Source organism: Eptatretus burgeri, chromosome 2, assembly GCF_056783735.1.
Source record: "Eptatretus burgeri isolate ZD-2024b chromosome 2, Ebu_testis_v1, whole genome shotgun sequence".
Taxonomy (NCBI): domain Eukaryota; kingdom Metazoa; phylum Chordata; class Myxini; order Myxiniformes; family Myxinidae; genus Eptatretus; species Eptatretus burgeri.
In genome coordinates, this window is record NC_140962.1 from 75,283,507 (window position 1) to 75,303,506 (window position 20,000).

General features: G+C 45.2%; 1 protein-coding gene and 1 long non-coding RNA gene across 2 annotated transcripts in view; both read right to left on the reverse strand.

The window, feature by feature from the left end:
* The window catches only part of LOC147032350 (uncharacterized), a 178,179-nt gene that overhangs the window by 104,005 nt on the left and 54,174 nt on the right, over positions 1–20,000 (reverse strand). The gene's annotated exons all lie outside the window — the stretch shown is intronic.
* The window catches only part of LOC147032353 (uncharacterized), a 23,768-nt gene continuing 11,058 nt past the window's right edge, over positions 7,291–20,000 (reverse strand). Inside the window, exons 3-5 of the long non-coding RNA XR_015055128.1 lie at positions 17,152–17,325; positions 14,144–14,273; positions 7,291–9,213 (exon numbers count right to left, since the gene is read on the reverse strand). This is a non-coding gene — a long non-coding RNA (uncharacterized LOC147032353). The remainder of the gene's footprint in view (positions 9,214–14,143; positions 14,274–17,151; positions 17,326–20,000) is intronic.

Sequence of the window (20,000 nt, forward strand, 5' to 3'; positions counted from 1 at the left end):
TCAGTCGTGCTTTGCGAGGTTGAGGGGACGGGTGCTGTGGACAGGTGCACGGAGAGCTTGGGGGGTATAGAGGCCCCGGAGACCCTTGTGGGCACACGAATCCCCAGTGTGGTTGTCCCTGTGTGTGTGGTGCAAGGTGTGAATGCGTCCCCGTGTGTGGAAGCGACCCCGTGTGCGAGTGGTGTGGTGGCGATTGTGCCGGAGTACGTGCTTCCCAGCACGCCGTGTGTAAAAGGGGCACCGCAAGTGGAAGAGGCCGTGTGTGTGAGTGAAACGGCCAGTATGAATGGAGCACCACGTGTGAGTGGTGTGCCGGAGTGTGTGCTTCCCAGCATGCCATGTGTGGGTGAGGCACCGTGTGTGAGTGTCGCCGTGTGTGTGAGTGAAACGGCCAGTATGAGTGAGGCACCGCGGGTGAGTGCCCCCGCGTGTGTGAGTGGTATGGTTTGTGTGAGGGAAATGGCACGAGTGAGTGAAAGGCCACGAGTGAGTGGAGCCACGTGTGCAAGGGTAATGGCATGCGTGAGTGAGCGGCCGAGTGTGAGAGAGACAGCGTGTGCAAGGTCGCTGTGTGTAAGGGAGATGTCGGTCGGCATGTGTGAACATGCAGCCGCGTCTCCCGGTGTGAGTTTAATGGTGAGGTGTGTAAGCGTCGTAACACGCGGGAGTGAGTGTGTTGAATGGCGACGACGGCGACATGTGAGGAACGAAAGCCGGGTAGCGGCTGTAGTTGTTTCGGGGACCGTGCCGGGTTCACCCAGCAGTGAGCACGAGGTCCGTGCTGTGCAACGCACGAGGCCCCCACGTGCTCGCTTGCGAGAGTGAAGTCCCGGTCCGGAAACGCACGCGGTGGATTTGCCGATCCCGCGGATGGACAAAGTTTCGGCAGGATAACGGATTTGGACCGGACGGGTTCTCCACGCGATCGTGTGTGTTAAGCTCCAACGGGCAAAGCAAATGTGTTCGCGTGGGGAACCCCTCGAGACGTGGGGCTTGTGTTTTTTTTATGCGCACGGTGACGTCATGGCTGCGCGTGGGGTTGGAATCCGGCAGGAGGGGTATCCCTGCCGGATGGTACCGTCCAAGGAGGGACGAGGTACACGTGCAGCTGCATGACGTCACGGGCAGGTGCAAAGTGCGCGAGCTGTGAGTTGCCGCGCTGGTGCTGTGCATGTAAAAAAAAAAAAAAAAGCAGGCCTCACTTTCGGGTGCACAGGATTCCCGGGCAAGGGGTGGAAGACCCCCTTACCAGGGCACAGGATGGAAACTAGTTCGGGGGAAGGGTTAGCATAGCTAGACCGGCTCCATGGGGCAGGGGTAAGTCCTCATGGGGCCCGTGGAATGGATTAGTTAGAGGGATGATAGCGAGATTTAGGTTGGGTAAATAATTTTTGGGACATTTGAGGACAGTGACAGACTTTGGATGTGTAGCGGGGACGTAGTTTAGCTACGTAGTGTTAAATGGAACGTGCTGTAGTTTAAGGGACGACGTGGGAGCACGAGTTAGTTAGGGGATGTAGTTAGAAGGATGGCAGAGTTCAGCGGTGAGTGTGTTGAAGAGTTGGTGAGTGAAGTGGAAGCATGTGCTTGGTGAGTGAGTGAGTGAGGCCAGCGGGTCTGTGTGAGTGGAACGAATGGGGAATGCATGGTGCGATGAGTGATTGGGGGGAGGAGTGACTCCCGCCCAAGGGACCCCGGGGTCAGTGTAGAGTGAGTTAGGGGGTTAGTCAAATTAACAAAAATGGAGGTTGTTTTGTTGTTGGTGGGAGTGTAGGCTCGAAACCCGTTTGGAGGGGTGCAGGAGCCCTGTTGACGGGCTGGGAGCGTGGCTGCGAAAGGTGAGTATCGCTGAGTGGGTACCTAGTCGGCCGTGGTAGGCCAAGGGCCCATGGGGGGCCGGGATAGTGTAGTGGGCACGGGTGCGCCTGCTTGGTGCGGGGGCCCGGGGCGCCATTAGCCGCGTGGGCAGTGTTGTGGGCACGGGTGACCCTCGGAAAGGGGCCTGGGAAGCCAGCCTGCCACGTGTGCATTTCAGGGGAGGTGCCATGGGGGGCACTCCCCGGTGTTAGGGAGCTGGTAGGCTCGGAGGCAGTGTAGTGCCCGGGGGTGCCATAGCGGGAGATTCGGCAGAGGGTCGTGCCTGCCAAAGGGAGCCACGTGTCCCAGCCATGAGACCGTGTGAGGGCACGGAGAGAAAATTGGGGGGCGAGGCCCGAAATTGTGAGGACACCAACACAGGCGACGGGAATCTGGGTTGTTAGAACCAATAGCTTAAGCGCGAGGCGCTTGTTGAAAGCCCCGGGGTAGCTTAACAGTTAAATGGATAGGGTAGAATAGGAAGTGTACCCCTCCACACCATCCATCCCCTCGCTGTCGTTGTGGGTCGCTGGACCCACTTTGGGTTATAGATCGCGGAAGTCTGGGGAGGCCATCCTGAGGCTTCGTTGGGCCTCGACACAGGACGTTAGCTCTCACTTATTCCCCTCCGGGAAGGGAACGTAGGGGTTGGGAGTAGGCTAGGTGACAGGATAGGTTAGCCGAACAAGGACAGTACAGGGGGTTAGGGGACGATTTATAGTGGGGAAGTAAAAAATAAAAAAAATAAGTTGGGGCTAAATTGGGGTTTGACAAATTAAGGGAGTGGGTATAGACAGTAACAGGCAAAGGCGATAGGTTGGGAGGGAGACCGTAGGGTAGGTCCGAGCCCGCCTTCTGAGTGGCCAGCACCACCGCACTCCCTCCACCAACTTCCACTGAAAGGCAAAGGCCGGCCCACTTCATCGGCAGCTGTTGTTTTGCTGCAAGGCCTGTGCCGGCTGGATCGTCTGCAGCTGCTGTGCTTCAAGTCCTGTGCCGGCCAGATCGTCTGCCGGCTGTGCTTGCCTGCAGCGGCCCTCTTCTCCGGGCTGTGTTTGCCTGATCACCTTTGCCATGCCATGCCCACTGCCCCTGTTCACCAGCCCCGTTCAATTTTTGCTTTGCAGTTTTCTCTTCGTATCGCAGTCACCCATTTACTCAAAAGGTTTGGTCTTTTTTGTGGAAACCTGTTTGTTTTTATCGCTGAACTCTGTGATATTTCTATTCTCCAACTTATTGAAAATCTTTTCAATTGCTCGTGGAATAATCCCCAGATGATTTTCGGAAACATCTGTGGGAGAACAATTAGACTTTAGCAACAAAAAATGCATTATCATAGTAATTAAAATGACTAATATGCAGAGCTGTGAAAATATGAAACCGTTATCTCATCTATTCCAAAATAACAAATTGTCCATTGGTCCGAGTTTTTTTGTGTTTTTTGGGAGACATTGCCGAGGCTCGTATGAGAGCGAACAAAAAGAATGCACAACAAGGGGAGCAAGAGACAAGAGGGGTGGGAGAGGGAAGGGAAAAAGTGTGGAACAGAGACATGAGGAGATCTGTGGAAGGGAGAGGGATGGGGCAGGGTACCACAGGGTAAACAAGATGGACACTACAGGGACTTTCAGGAAGGAAAGCAGGGAATTTGAAGGAGGTGAGTTTGGGGTGGATTTGCAGGGCTAGAATCAAAATTGTGTCAAAAGAACAAGAAAATCAAAATTTTAACTTTACACAACAGAGTAAATTTATGACACTCCTGAATACCTTCTCATGTCTGTAGACAATGAGTGAAGAAAGCAAGCAGGAAAACTGATGCTATCTCAATGGCTGGTCCACCAACTAAACCCACCAAACATGAAATTATTGATGTCAATGAAACCCATCAAAAAAATTATTCAATAATTTCTCTCAACTGTCAATGCTCTGCAGTCTTCTCTTTCACTACGGATTGTAACAATAGTTTATATCCGTGGGGAGTGATAGCTGTTTCTCCTCCACAGTGATGGCTGCTGTCAATGTGAATAGAATGCTGACCAGTGATGGGCGCCACTCCATTTTAACTCCATTCTCTTGAGCTCTTTGTACCTGCTTACCCTTTCAATGTGCTTCCTATCTCTGCTCGGCTTGTGAATCTTGCGATCAACACATTTTTGTGTTTATCTCTTTGCCGAAAGAACAACTTGGCAAGAGGAGCAGCGAGAATCATTAAATTTGACACAGAGCTTCATATTATACTCAGACACAATCATCACAAAAGTCACATGTTGGCTGATGGTGGCAACATGAGTAAATGCAGCCCTGTATTAAAGTCCATTTGATATATTTCCTTGTGAGCTCAAACTTGAACTCATCCAAGACTTGCAATCTTGTGAAAATAACATTTTAAACACTTTTTGTCGTAAAATTCCATCTACATCAATGTATTTTGCTCAAAAAAAAGGAAGATATTTCATAGAATTCAAAACAAAATGAATCTTATTTAATCAATAATAAGATTTTATCATGACCACCACTTGTGTAAAATGCTTCATTCGGTGGTTCTGTTAAAACTAGGAAAACATCATGTATGATGGAGATGAATGAAGCAAGGATAATTGTGTTGATGTGAAGAAAGCGTGCCATACCACCCACTCACCTGCAGTATCTGTTCCCATGGTGAACATCTTTCCAGATCCTGTCTGTCCATAAGCAAAGACTGTGCTGTTGGAGCCTTCAATGAATCGTGAAACTAACAGTTGCACGCAGGTATCATAAACATCCTTTTGCGTCAAATCGGGACCAAAAGCATGATGGAATATAAAGATTTCTTTATCTTTGCCTGGCGTCCCTAAATACGCACGCAGTTTTGCTGCTGCGGTATCTTCTTACAAAACGGTGGCCGGATTCGTACCACCACATGTGCAGGTTGCATCCTCGGGGAGATATCACAAAATAAATACATATATAGATATTTAAACAGATGTTTAGTACTGCAGAACACTAATATGGATACAAATAAACACGACATAGTGACCGAAGCTTTTCGTGCTGCACTCCTCAGGGTAAAGATCGCAGCAAGTGAAAAAGGAAGTGAAGGCGTGTGAACATGAACAAAAACTCACATGAACTAAAAGAGAAAAAATGAACAAAGGTTCCAAAGAGTAAAAGCCAAAAAAATTAAAACAACCATTTACACATGGTTTACCTCACCTGTCGTGTTAAAGGAAGTTGAATTTATTGTAATTATATAAAATACATTGCAAGTTTGACATTTGTTGGTACACATTTGATTTCTGAAGAGACGAGTTAAAAGTAGCTAAACATGGGATGCATGGTCAACAACTACAACACTGATGAATGAGTGTAAGAAGGTATGGTAAGAAAAGAGAAACTTGGATTAACTTTGACCGATTTGGATTTGCACATCAAGCAAGTGAGAAAAAGGAGCTATCATCACAAAAGCAAGCAAACCTCATTTGCTGAAATGATATTAAGAAGCGGTACCTTCTGGGTGACCTAAAAAGCTGAAATTTTTTGTGCTGATGGACATCGAAGCTGATACACTGGAAAAAAAAAATAATAACAGAATCATCAGACTCCGGATAACTCCGGAGCCGACGAGTCCCTTATCGGACCGAAGATCGCCAATAGGTCGACCGCGTGGGATTGGGTCGTTTGCCAATTTCAATTTACCTAAATACCCACATCTTCCAAACTACTGGGGAAATTCACCCTCGGCAGGATCTGTGCGATCCGGGCCGTTACCGAGCCGTACCCCGAGCAGAGAGTACCAGAATCCTGCCGGGTCGATTGCACGATTTCGGCAGCAAAGAGGCCTCCTAGTTCCCGTTCGCAGCGCTATAAACCAATAATAGAAACACAGAAACGAGTTGGAACATTTAACAATAGGGGTATTTATTTACAATAGGGGGAAGGTAATACACAAAGAGCAGAGCTCTCACGACTATAAGAAATGCAAATTTACACACAAGCACTTATACAATTCTACTTGAAGACGGGCCCACACACAGACACACACACACACACACACACACACACACACACACACACACACAGACACACACACACACACACACACACACACACACACACACAGAAATGGACCCCGTCGGGTCTTTACTGAAGGCTTCCAGCTCGAGGAAAGGAGAGCTGGAGACCAGAGCCTGTGCTTGGACCTGTCCACCTCGTGTGGTCTTTGACGATCCGGCTCGGCGGGACTCGAACCCGCAACACGAAGCCACTCCAAGCACCAGGTACCACGCTCTCCAACGGGCCACGCACCAATCGACTAAGAACAAGGAGAAGATCAGAGGCGACGATGATCCAGGACCAGACGAACCAGCCAGCCGGCGGGACTCAAACCCGCAACACGATTATGATGACCACCACGACGACGACCTTTTACCACCAACGCTCCTGGCCTGGCGTTCCTTTTATTCCTTTTTTCTCCAGGGTCAAAAAAAAAGAAAAAAAATCGCCATCTGAGGCGCTCTCCGCCCTCATTGGACGGGGTGTCATGGGAAAGTCGCTCTTTGTGGCAATCTCAACCCCATTGGCCGGGGCACCGTGGGAAAGTCGCTCTGTGGCAATCTCAGCCCCATTGGCCGGGGTGCCACGGGAAAGTCGCTCTCTGTGGCCATCTCAACCCTCATTGGCCGGCGTGTCATGGGAAAGTCACCTTCTGTAGCGTGATTGGACAAGGGGCACGCCCCTGCCTTCCTGGGCGGAGTCTCGGTCTGAGGCGATGGAAATCTCCGCCCACGTACATGGCCAAATGCATGTGGGCAATGGCGTTTGGTGTGTGAAGTGAAGGAGATTTGTTGTAAACAAAACTCCGCAGCGCAAACATGTAATTCCCGTTAGACACAGGTAGGGGGCTCTAACTATAAACACACACTTACCGATATAACTGTTTAGATCGTGAGCCCGGGGCCCTGAGCTCAAACAAACGAGGTACTAATATCTGAGCACAGGGGCATGAATGGAGTATCAAAAGACAGATAGAAAGTTATTTCTGCCAGGTACCACCCTCTGCGCAAGGACCCTGGTGACCCTCCAAAGGGGTCCTTAAAATTGGCTAGATCAAAAATTGGAAGTATCAGTTGGTATTACTTCCATATGATGCATATGACCAACCTTACAACAAAACCACATGTGACAGACATGCCTACTACTGCAAAAGGCCCCCCAGAAGCCCCAACAAGGGCCCCTCAAAAAGGGGCTAGCTCAAACATTGGAGGTACTAGATAAAACCAGTTTTAAAATCATATATACATCCCACAGAGTGTAAAATGTCCATTACCAGACAAATTGTCTGCTGCATTGGCCCTACCAGAACCCCCAAAAGTGAGCTCCAAAAAGGGCAAAACATTACAGTAGACCAAAAACTACACAATTGGCATAATTTTGCACATTATGCCGGCACACCATTACCATAGGAAACATTTATGTTTAACAATTTCCTAACTAACAAATCCTAACTTCTCCGAACATTATTTTCTGAGTTCGGAGATGTTATATTAGGAGAGGTCAGGGAACATTAGAACTGTTATTACTTCTAAAGATTTCCGAGTTCGGAGAAGTTAGGAAACATTGGAACTATTTATGTCTTCGTATATTTGAGTTTCAGTGCAATATGAGCCTGTAGTTTTTCCGAGTTTACTGGTTCATAGTGTGATACCAGTAGGCTTATTAGTATTTTGTAGTTCTTTTGTTAAATTGTTAAATATAAATGTTTCCTATGGTAATGGTGTGCCGGCATAATGTGCAAAATTATGCCAATTGTGTATTTTGGTCGACGGTAATGTTTTGCCCTTTTTAGAGCTCACTTTTGGGGGTTCTGGTATGGCCAATGCAGCACACGATTTGTCTGGTAATGGACATTTTACACTCTGTGGGATGTATATATGAATTTAAACCTGGTTTTATCTAGTACCTCCAATGTTTGAGCTGGACCAGTTGTATCAAGGGTCTCAAGGGCTTACTTTTGGGGGTTCTGGTAGGGCCAATGCAGCAGACAATTTGTCTGGTAATGGACATTTTACACTCTGTGGGATGTATATATATATATGATTTTAAAACTGGTTTTATCTAGTACCTCCAATGTTTGAGCTAGCCCCTTTTTGGGGGGCCCTTGTTGGGGCTTCTGGGGGGCCTTTTGCAGTAGTAGGCATGTCTGTCACATGTGGTTTTGTTGTGAGGTTGGTCATATGCATCATATGGAAGTGATACCAACTGGTACTACCAATGTTTGATCTAGCCAATTTTAAGGACCCCTTTGGAGGGTCACCAGGGTCCTTACGCAGAGGGTGGTACCCGGCAGAAATAACTTTCTATATGTCTTTTGATACTCCATTCATGCCCCTGTGCTCAGATATTAGTACCCCGTTCTTTTAAGCTCAGGGTCCCGGGCTCCCGGTCTAGTTCTATAAGGACCTTAATATTGTATGCTCATGGCTGCCAGATTTGTAACAATACAAGGGTCCTGCCATCACATATCAAGGAACTTCTTATCTGGTATGTCCAGAAACGCAACACAACACATACAAACCAAATGTCTGGCACCATTACCTCCTGTAAATTTCTTTCCTGACATTGTTGTTGTTAGTCTTTCGGCTGCTCCCGTTAGGGGTCGCCACAGCGGATCACACGTTATGATCCACATACCGATTTGGCATAGGTTTTACGCTGGATGCCCATCCTGACGCAACCCTGGTCACCTCTTATGACACAGGGATAAGGATTGGGTTTCGCCATGATTCCGGGCTGCCCTACATCCTCTCATAGCGCGGCCCAGCGCAGAGCTCCCGTCCTCAAGCGATCCTCCAACCCAAGCCACCGAGTATCCGGATTACAGGCGCACGCCACTACGCCCGGTGAATTTCTTTCCTGACATTGAAACATCAAATTTATAAATTTACAAAAAATTATTTTTGATAAACATTCCCAGCCGTTTCTCCTGGATGGCGTTGCACATTTTCGAATAACATCGGCATCATCATCATCAGTGGTCGTTTTACACAGAATATATTCAATTGGCAGAATGCCTTTGGGAAATGTATAAATAAAAGATGTGACCCCCACACCCCACTCTTATATCCCTACTGCATTTAAAATTACCAATTCGTAACTTGAGATCACTTACATGTTGATTTCACGCTACATATTCACTTTGACCACCGATGGTCCATCGAAAAAAAACTTAACAGCGTTGCTTGACTCAAAGGGTCACTTGGCCATGATCAGAAGGACATTCCGTTGAAGAGGAGGCAAAAATAATTGCAAAGACGTGGCTGACAAGTCATCCATGTTGTGTGAATAGTCTATCAAGAACACCACTGGTCCTTTCAAAACCTAAAAGGACAAAACATAAGGTACTGTTAAGTGAGTTTTTTGGAAGCAACACAAGAAGCAAAATAAAACATACTGTGCTGATTTTAATGAAATAATAAACATGACAATTGACAAGTATAAAATGCTTTTAAATCCTTTCTTCATGAGCATACTGAGAGCAGACAGGGTTCTGCAGTCTGAGTTTCATTCATGACCCAACTATAAGCATATCATTAAGTCCTCGCAGCTGAGGAGAGAGACAAGCTGGGGGTCAGAGTTCGGATTGGTATCTGGCCGTCAGAGAAAGGGGGTATTCCGTGCTGTGGCACCTGACAATGGTCGCTGGCTTGGTTCCTAGTCGCATGTGTGGGACTCAAGATTCGTGGTGGAGCTCTGGTAGTGAATGGCCGGGGTCGCTCTTTCCTTCCTTGTAGCGGGCCAGCAGAGATGTTCGCCGTCTTCACGACCTTCTGCTCAACCCCCGTGACAGCCCTCGTAAAGGCCCGGTCACACCTTGACGTTTTAGCCAACGTATGCCGATTTTTGAATTTTTTTTCTAAAATGCTGGCACACGTTGAATACGTTATGGGTAAGTTTTGATAACATTGAGAGCACGCTGAAAAACACTGCCATACGTCGTTGTACGTTGGCTTTAAACGTTGTACTTTTCGGTTGTCCTCAATTTTTTTCATGCTTGAAATTTCACGACGTATGCCGGCGTATGACTCACACGTTCCGCTACGCTGGCCACAAGTTGTATGCACGGTCTGCGATCGTTGACAGACGTCAACACATGCTACTTGTAAGTTAATCATAAGTTGAGACACGCCGAGGTAATGTTTAGCGTACCCGAAACTTATTTCTAACCTATGATTAACGTGTTGTTGGCACGTTACGCGATCGTTGCCACACATCGACAGACGTTACTTTTAAGTTACTCATAGGCTGAAAGACGTCGGTATAATGGATCGTCCTTGAGTCAGCGTCCACGGCCACGGCCAGGACACTTATTTGCAGCATTCTTCAAACTTTTCTTCGGCATGACGAGGATGTTCACACTTCGATGTCTAGCTTGGCTATGATTCCAATTGTCCATCGGCAGCGTCTATTTAAAATAGTCGAGTTTGAGCGTTTTAACACGTTCAGAAGAAACGCTTCAAATTTCAAAACCCCAGCGTCAAAAAACAAAGGCGAGTGACAGCAATTAAAATCGTTCATTGTAAACAATGAAAATAGCAGAGTGGTGCCGTTTAAAAGTCGTTGAGTGTAAAAAAAAATCCAATTGTTGGGCGCAAGCGTCTACTTTCAATAGTGGGGTTTGAGCGATTTAACACGTTCAATAGAAACGATTAAAATTTCCGAGCGCCAGCGTCAAAAAACAAAGGCGAGTGACAGCAATTTAAATCGTTCATTGTAAACAATGAAACTAGCTGAGTGGTACCGTTTAAAAGTCGTTGAGTGTAAAAAAAATCCAATTGTTGAGCGCAAGCGTCTACTTTCAATAGTGGAGATGCAGCCATTTAAATCGTTGAGTGGCAGCCTATGAACCTATCCGTGGACACGCGGACGCAAGGACGATCCATCATAACCCACACCCTCCCCCTCACACTCACCTACTACTGCCAACATGAACAAACTACTACTACTACTAATACTAATACTAATACTGATACTGTTACTGCTGACATGGACATTGACTCAAAAAGGAACTTGAAAACACTGTTGGGTTCCCCTTTTATGAGCAGCATTTTTATATCCCAATTCCCAAAACCGCTGGGAACACGTCTTTATATGGCAGTTGTAAGCTAGAAACACATTCATTTTTTTTTGTTGACCGGAAGACGTCATTGGAATACGTCTACATACGTCGATGTGTGTTGGGACTACGTAAAGAATTGGTTCAAAGCACGTCAAACATAAGTTAGAAATAAGTTTCGCGTAAAAAAGACATTACCGCGACGTGTTTCGACTTATGAGTAGCTTATAAGTAGCCTTTGTGGACGTGTGTAAGCGTCCACATATCGTGTGTAAAACTTATCCCCATCGCATGCGGAACGTGTGTCATACGCCGAGTACGTCGTAAAATTTTGAACATGTTTAAAATTTCTTGACGTACTCTACTTACTACGACGTATGATAGCATACTTTAGCGTTCTACTCACGTATACCAAACTTACTCATACCGTATTTGACGTGCCCCAACGTTTTAGACACATTTTTCTTAGGTCGGCATACGCTGGCAAGATCGCCAAGGTGGGACCGCGATGTTGTCACTTCCATTTCTCTGGCAGTTATGATTCGAATCGTTGTGCGTCAGCCTTTTAATAGGCTACGTCACGACATCGTCGGCGATGCGTGCAACGCGCTATGCCGAAGTTAGACTATCGTTGGGCATCGGTTGTGTAGGCCAACAACAGGTTCAGCATTCGTTGGTATAAGTTATCTATAACACAACGAAACGTTCTGTGTCCATGACTTATATGTTATGCATACGACCAACTCATTATGAATATGTCCGAATCTTAAAAAAAAAACATCAAAAGTTCAACGTCAGCCAGCGTTTTACATACATTTTAATACGTTGCCATCGCTGGCTAAAACGTCAAGGTGTGACCGGGCCTTTACAACCACTGTTGCCACCCCTTCATAATAGGCTTCGTAACAGCAAAAACTCTGCTTTCAGAGAGTGCTCGGGGATTTTCATGGACCTCCCTCAGCGGGGTGAGGTCTTGGTGAACACACCTCACTGTCCACCTTTGATTGGACAGGGTCCCACGGCATACCCTTCCGGGGCGGGTTTTCGGCCTTGTTTGAAGAAAGCCGACCCTCCTCCGTGAACCTCCGCGCGTGTTCGAGAAAGATCGTGGTGGTGAAACTGCCTCGAATATCCTCGGGAATCCGTCTCAGGCAAAGGTGCACTGTGGCCCATGAACCAAGGGCTGCAAGCGCGATGGTACCGTGGATCGCAATGGGCCAAGGGGTCATGCAGATGGAATGGTTGTTAGATGTAATAACCTAACTAAAAGAAATCGCAACGCATGCCTTTGATTCTCCCACTTGACAAAAGGAAGGGGATCTGACTACACACGTACTTAATGACATAACAGACTTTTCGGACATCTATATGTTGAATGCAAATGGTTTCCAGATATATATATATATATATATATATATATATATATATATATATATATATATATATATATATATATATATATATATATATATATATATATATATATATATACTTTCGTGGCTTACATTTGGAGGATAAGTGTGTCTTGGGGCACCGATCAACGACAGACTTGAGTGCAGCATCGAATGCCTCCTTCACAGTGAGATCGCTTTCCTCAGTCAGAGCATGTACAGAGACCAGAGAAATGACACCAAAGGAGTGATGAATCCTCAGTCTCATAATACGCTTGTTGACCGGTGTTACCTTAATTATCATGGGAGTCAGCTTATTGGACACAGCTCCAGCAACCCCTTGGTCATTGTAACCATCAGAGCAACCAGACAAATAGTAGATGTAACCACCCGCAATGATCTCACCACTATCCGGTCTCCGAACCTCAGAGAGCACTGCAATACCAATGTCCAAACACTGGAGCTGAGATGATAGCAGAGACAGGTGATCGTCCTCTCTTAGGGAAAGGACATTCCAGACATCCACCTGAAGGGACCACCTCAGGTTAACCCAAGGAGACCCCCGTCTGGCAGACGAAACCTCAGCACCATCCTGGCACACACCACCGCAATCTGACCCAGGAAGGTTACCCCGTGCTTTTCATCCTATCATCAAAGAACGTGGGTCCTGAAGGCTTTGCACCAATCCCGTCATCCGGTGAGCTCTCCTGCGAAGGGCAGCAGCACAGGAGGTACTCCCACGGAGTGGGTTTTCAGTTTTCTTTGTGTTTTGCGGAATTAAGTGTTTTACAGTGGCCGGATTGCAAATCCTGCCACCAACCTCCTTCAGAGAAGTACCCAACGGCAGGAGGACATGCAGACACAGTTGGGAACCAGATATGGATGGCCGTTGGCTCACAAGTAGCTCCTCCGGCCTTTGACAGGTTTTGCTTTGAATCCTGATGGGTGTCCATACACGCACCCTCCTCACCAGAAAGCCGGGTGGGGAAGCCGGTTTAGTCGCCGTAAACCCGACCATGAAACAGGTTAGTTCAGGTTTACATGATATCTGTAGCAAGTCACAGATCTGATTTGGCCTGACCTGACAATAATCTGACAGATCATACGACAATCGAGAATGTCAAAGATCATTTGGACCATCTTTCTTGAATCACACACCACAAATCCAGAGCTCCATACCAGACTGTCACTCTGAATGACGACGACATCTTGACACAAAGTGATGTGTTCAATGAGATGCTGATGTCACAAGGAAATTGAAGTTTGAAAAGCAATAAAAGTGAGGAAAGAAAATATAGTGAGGACAACATTGAGTGCTAAGACCGGGTGAAGCGTTTTATCTTTGTTTTGGATCGACGAGAGTGAGTAAAGGAAACGATGGAAAGAAAGTGGTTGGGGGTTGTTGTGGAGAGAATAGTGTGGGATGAGTAGTTGGTTGTCAGAAGCGATACGAATTCAGAAGCAACCATCAGCAGAGTAACTACCGACCTGTGTTTTATCCCATACTTTCTCCACTTTTCAAACCTCCATTCTCATTTGTCTCTTTGATAAGGAATTTCCAACTTCTGACAGTCTTAGAGCTAAGAACATTCTGGACAATTACTCCAAACATATATTACTTGCTGCATATCTGTTCTCACTCCACTTCAAACTTTTCTAAATGCAATTGTTTTGCATAAAAAAAAAGTTTATTAGCAATATTTTTCCCGAGCATTCTGCTTACAATCACGTGTTTCTCAAATGTCAGTGCTGTGAGAACAAATGGGGTCAAATAAAGGGTAGTATCAAAGAGTCTGAACCTTACCTCGGCATGAAAGGCACTGCAGATATCAATCGGCTGACTGGAATGGCATTCTGCTTCTCTTTTTGGCAGCATATTATACATTTTCTTTATTGTACATTCTTTGTTGTCACTGAGTTCCAGAGACACGATCCTGTTTCATCCAAAGAGAAGGATAGTAACAACAATTGGGAAGGCGCACATAACTTTAATTTAATATCTGAGGCTTGTGGAGGAGACTGTACAAGTATCACTTCCATCAGAAGGACATAGGGACAAACAAACAACACGGGCTTTGATTCTGTAATCACAGCAGAGTTAAATGCGCCTACAAGAACGAAATGGTATTTTGGAGTGAAAGGTTTTTGAGAAATAAGCTTTGTGAAAAAGAAGAGGAAGACATGATGAAGGAGAAGAAGAAGAATGCTTCGGTTATTCTTGAAGGAGTAGTCAGGAGAGAGCAATATTAAAATGCATTTTAAGCGTTTTAAAAATGTTACGAAGAGCTTTTAAAGGAAGAAACATTTTACTAAATTAAGATTCAGCATGGGGATGTTGAAAAGAAAAGGGATGGAGAATGAAGGAAGAACCATGCATGGCAGATTGAGTTTGTTTTTTTTGGAGTGAAGAAGAGCTTTTGTTCTTTGTATTTTTGGAGCAAGAATGGGGGAAAGATCAAGCTGAGGGTTCAGGAATGATAATACTTGGGAGAAAGGGAAGAAAACGAAGCAATGGTGGGGGGAATCGAAGCAGAAACAGAAGCAACATGCCCATAATCCAAGCCCCAGGTGAGTCGGCCCTACTTTAAGGGGCTGCCGCACCTTGACGATTTAGCCAGCATATGCCGACGCATGAAAAATTTGTCTAAAACGCTGGCACACGTCGAATACGTTATGGGTAAGTTTTGTATACGTTAAGAGCACGCTGAAGCACGCTGGCATACGTCGTAGTATGCCGAGCTCATCGACAAATTTTAACATGCTCAAAAATTTTTGACGTATGCCAGCGCATGACTCACACGTTCCACATACGCTGGCCATAAGTTGTAGGCACGTAACATGATAGTCTACACACGTTACTTGTAAGTTACTCATAAGTCGAAACTCGTCGAGGTAATGTTTAGCGTACCCGAAAAACTTATTTCTAACATATGAGTAACGTGCTTTGAACCTATGTGTAACGTTTCTCCAACGCACATTGACGTATTTGACGTCTTCCGGACGACCACAGAAATTACTGAACGTGTTTCTAACTTACAGCTACCGTATAATGGCGTATTGGCAGCGTTTTGGGGAATTGGTATATAAAAATGGGCTTCACAAGAGGAACCCGTCAGTGTTTCAGACTCCATGTTTTTTTTTTCTTCTTCGGCATGACAGTGATGTTGACACTTCAATTTCTGGTGCGGTTATGATTTAAATCGTTGAGCGGCAGCCGATGAATAGCCTACGCCACGTGATGGTCGACGATACGCTGCTACACGCTATGCATACGTTAGACTATCGTTGGGCATACGTTGTGAACGCTGACAACATGCTAAGCATTCGTTGGTATAAGTTATCGAAACGTTCTGTGTACCTTAAATACGTTATGCATTTGTCCAACTCGTTATGAATACGCCAAAAACTTAATAAAAACATCAATACTTCAGCGTAGAAAGACATTAAAAAAAATAAGCCGAAGAATGCTGCAAAGAAGTCTCCTGGCCGTGACCGTGGACGCGGACGCAAGGAGGATCCATCATCACCCACACCCTCCCCATCACACGCACCTACTACTACTGACATGGACCTACTACTACTACTAATGCCACGCTCACCTACGACAACTACTGACATGGACATGTACTCACCATGGAGTCTGAAACACTGACGGGTTCCTCCTGTGAAGCCCATTTTTATATACCAATTCCCCTAAACGCTGCCAATATCCATTATACGGTAGCTGTAAGTTAGAAACACGTTCAGCAAGTTCTGTGGTCATCCGGAAGATGTCAAATACGTCTACATACATCAATGTGCATTGGAGATACGTTACACATAGGTTCAAAGCACATTACTCAAAGGTTAGAAATAAGTTTCAGGTACACTAAACATTACGTCGACGTGTTTCGACTTCTGAGTAACTTACAAATAACGTGTGTCGACGTGTGTCAACGATCGTATAACGTGCCTACAACTTATGGCCAGCGTATGCAGAACGTGCGAGTCATACGCTGGCATACGTCGAAAAATTTTGAGCATTCTTAAAATTTGTCAACGTGCTCGGCGTACTTCGACGTATGCCAGCGTGCTTTTAATGTATACAAAACTTACCCATAATGTATTCAACATGTGCCAGCGTATTCAGCAAATTTTTCATTCGTCGGCATACGCTGGCTAAAACGTCAAGGTGTGATGGGGCATGTCGGTGATGTTGACACTTCGATGTCCAGTGCGGTTATGATTTGAATCGTCGAGCGGCAGCCTTTTAATAAGCTACGCCACGTGATCGTCGGCGATACGCTGCCGTGTGCTATGCATACGTTAGACTATCGTTGGGCATACGTTGTGAACGCTGACAACACGCGAAGCATTCGTTGGTATAAGTTATCGAAACGTTGTGTACGCTACTAATATGTTATGCAGATGTCCAACTCGTTATGAATACGCCAAGAACTTTAAGACAAAAACATCAATAGTTCAGCGTACGCCAGCGTTTTACATACAATTTGATATGTTGCCATACGCTGGCTAAAACGTCAAGGTGTGACAGCCCCTTTAACAAGGACTCAAATTCGACAATTCAATGCAATTTCATTTGGTTTGACATGGAAAATTGGACAATAACATGACCAGCAACGTTTTAAAGGAAATAAACAGTGTAATACGATGAATCTGGTCTGGGAAACTGCTTTAATGAGATGTTGGGATTAGTTCTCGAACCAGCATCACAGATTAAGGCACCCGGAACCCATTATGACAATCAGTGATCTCACATCCACAAGGTCCTGTTGTGATTTCAATGACAGGCTAATTATCTGTTAAACACACCTGTGATTCTTGTATTTTTTTTTCTTCTTGGTCTTTTGTTCTAAAATCTTGGAAATATGTCCCAGGATGGAACTCTTTCCACAACCCTCGTTTCCTTTGTAAACAAGAACATTTTGGCTGGTGGATGTCTTTTTGAACTCCTTGAAGCTCTCTTTCAATATTTCCACTCAGTCCCTGAGGAACAGTGACACAATATATGCATTAAAAATTGTCATGTTCATTGGATGTAAAAAAAAAAAACCCAAAATGGTGAAGATTCTAAGGTGTGTGCAAAATTCCGAATGTGGAGGATGAAAATTGAAAATATCGACACCATCAATTCTTCGCATGCAGGCAACCCCATCTGATGGCAACCTGCAGTCCCTCTCTGCAAAGCTTGGAACCATTGTATATCTGTCATACCAAGAGCCAGGACCCAACATCAGGCAATCAGGCTCATCTGTGATCCAAATTCTCCAGCCTCTCACTGTCTGAAAAAGGCTGGAAAGAGCCAGTCAGTGTCTGGTCCACATTATAATTTCATTCCTTCCTTTCCTTCTTCCTAAAGGAAGGAGTCCTGATGGCCATTGCTCAATAACTATACGAGGTCCGTCTAAAAAGTAACGGGACTGACTTCACAAAAATATTATTCCAAAAAATATATTGAAATCAGAGCTTGTCCCTTCAAAATAGTTTCCCTCTTGTCTCACATACTTGTCCATACTCTTCTTCCATGCTTCGATACGCGCCCGGATGGATTCTTCTGGAATCCTCCGGAGCTCCCTCGTCACGGCCATTTTAATGGCCTCCACATCAGGAAATTGGGTCCCATTGATCACCCCCTTGAGCTAGGGGAATAGGAAAAAATCACAAGGGGCAAAGTCTGGCGAATACGGGGGTTGCTCTAGAATTGGCACGTTCCTCTCCACCAGAAACTATCGGATGCTCAGGGCACTGTGAGCAGGGGCGTTGTCATGGTGGAGCACCCATGCGGTTTCCCACAGATCCCTCCTCTTGTCCCGGACTGATCTCATGAGGTGCCAGAAGATATCCTTGCACACGTATTGATTCACTGTTTGACCCTGTGGTAGAAACTCGAAGTGGACGATGCCCTTGATATAAAAAAAACACGATGAGCATGACCTTGACCTTCGACTTCGACATCCTTGCTTTCTTTGGTCTTGGTGGTGACAGACTTTTCCACTGACGACTCTGCCGTTTGATCTCAGGATCATATTTGAATATGTGCATGGCTCACAAAGTGGGTACACGTATTGTTACACAAAGGGCAAAAAAAAGTTTGGGGAAACATGAAATGCAACCCATTATGTTAATCTGCATGTATTCAAATAGCTAAATCTAAATTTTTAGACCTGCAGCACGTCCGGTTTTAAAGTTACCACTGAATATATACAACACTGTAAATACACATGCGAATTTCGAGCTTGGCGTCAGCGTTATGTATGGAATCGGATGAAAAAAACAACGTAAATATTATATTTTGGGATAAGAAACAGATAATTTTTACTCTGCCTTTTTAAACAGGCTCAACATGTGACAGGAAAAAGAAGAAAACAACACATTTTGAGAGAGTCCGATGTTATAAATTACGAAGAAAACACAGACGAGTTGAGTAGCAAAGAAAGCCACACTTGTAAGTGAAAAATAACGTTAAAATCGAATCTATTTCTTTCGAACTTTTGAAATAATCACTTTAAACATGAAAAGAAAAACATAATTATTACCTCTCAGATCTTCACGAAGCACCAAAAAAATTCTAGCGTTGGTTATAATGAAGAATTATCAGACAAATGCGAGTCACCTCGTTCGGCTCGGCGTCCTCATGCTGGATTCATACGTTACGGCTTTCGCAAAGACACGGACATGAAGACAAACGCTGCGCTCGGCGGCGAATGGAAATGTGCTGACACACTTACAAATGACTATTATATCCATCAATCAGGGAAGTTTGCAAGACGACAAGATTTTCTAATGCTAGCGTTATTTGCGTCCGACGAGAGATGATGATTCGTACATAACGGGACTGACACGAAAATCAAGATGGGATTACTTGCGGTCCGAATTTTAGTTTTCTGATCACAATTTTGATCTATATTTTTCTGATGTTAGACTCTGTCATATTTCCAAGAAATTAAGGGAGATTTGGAATAGAAATCATAAGAAACATTATCAACACTGGACTCCTTATTTTTCTCTATGCAGTGGACACAAAGCGTTGTGTATGAATCCATTATTTCATCAGATAGGGTGGATGCCAGAAAACCCGAATAGAGAGACAGAACATCATCAAAACATAAAAGAGACACTAAAGTTCACATTCTGAGTCACCACACTCAAAATAACTGTCACATAAACGTACAGTAGAATAAAATTTTTACCAATCAAACTGTAACATTTCGAAGGTTACAATACCCATATTCTGTTGCTTTAATTCATCTTTAATAAAACAGGGAAATGGAGCGTATGATATTGCTGGTTTCTAGAGGTTCCCCAAGATATCCACTTTCATTTCTGACCATTGATGGTTTGTCTGAGTACCTCATAATAGTTTTATGTGGAATTTCCCACAAACATACCACAGCATACCCACTTTGTGAGCCATGCACATATCCACGATTCATCGCCAGTAATGACTCTCCCGAGCAGGTCTAGATCGTCCTTGAGGCACTCGATAATGTCTTGACAGACAGTGACTCTGCTGTTTCTGGTCCTCGGACAACAGCTTGGGGACCATCTTTCCGCACACCTTGCGCATTTCGAGATTTTCAGTGATGATGCTCCAGACAGTGTCCTTGTTGATGGAAAGTTCCTCAGCAATCATCAGCACCATGAGTCGATGATCTGCGCAC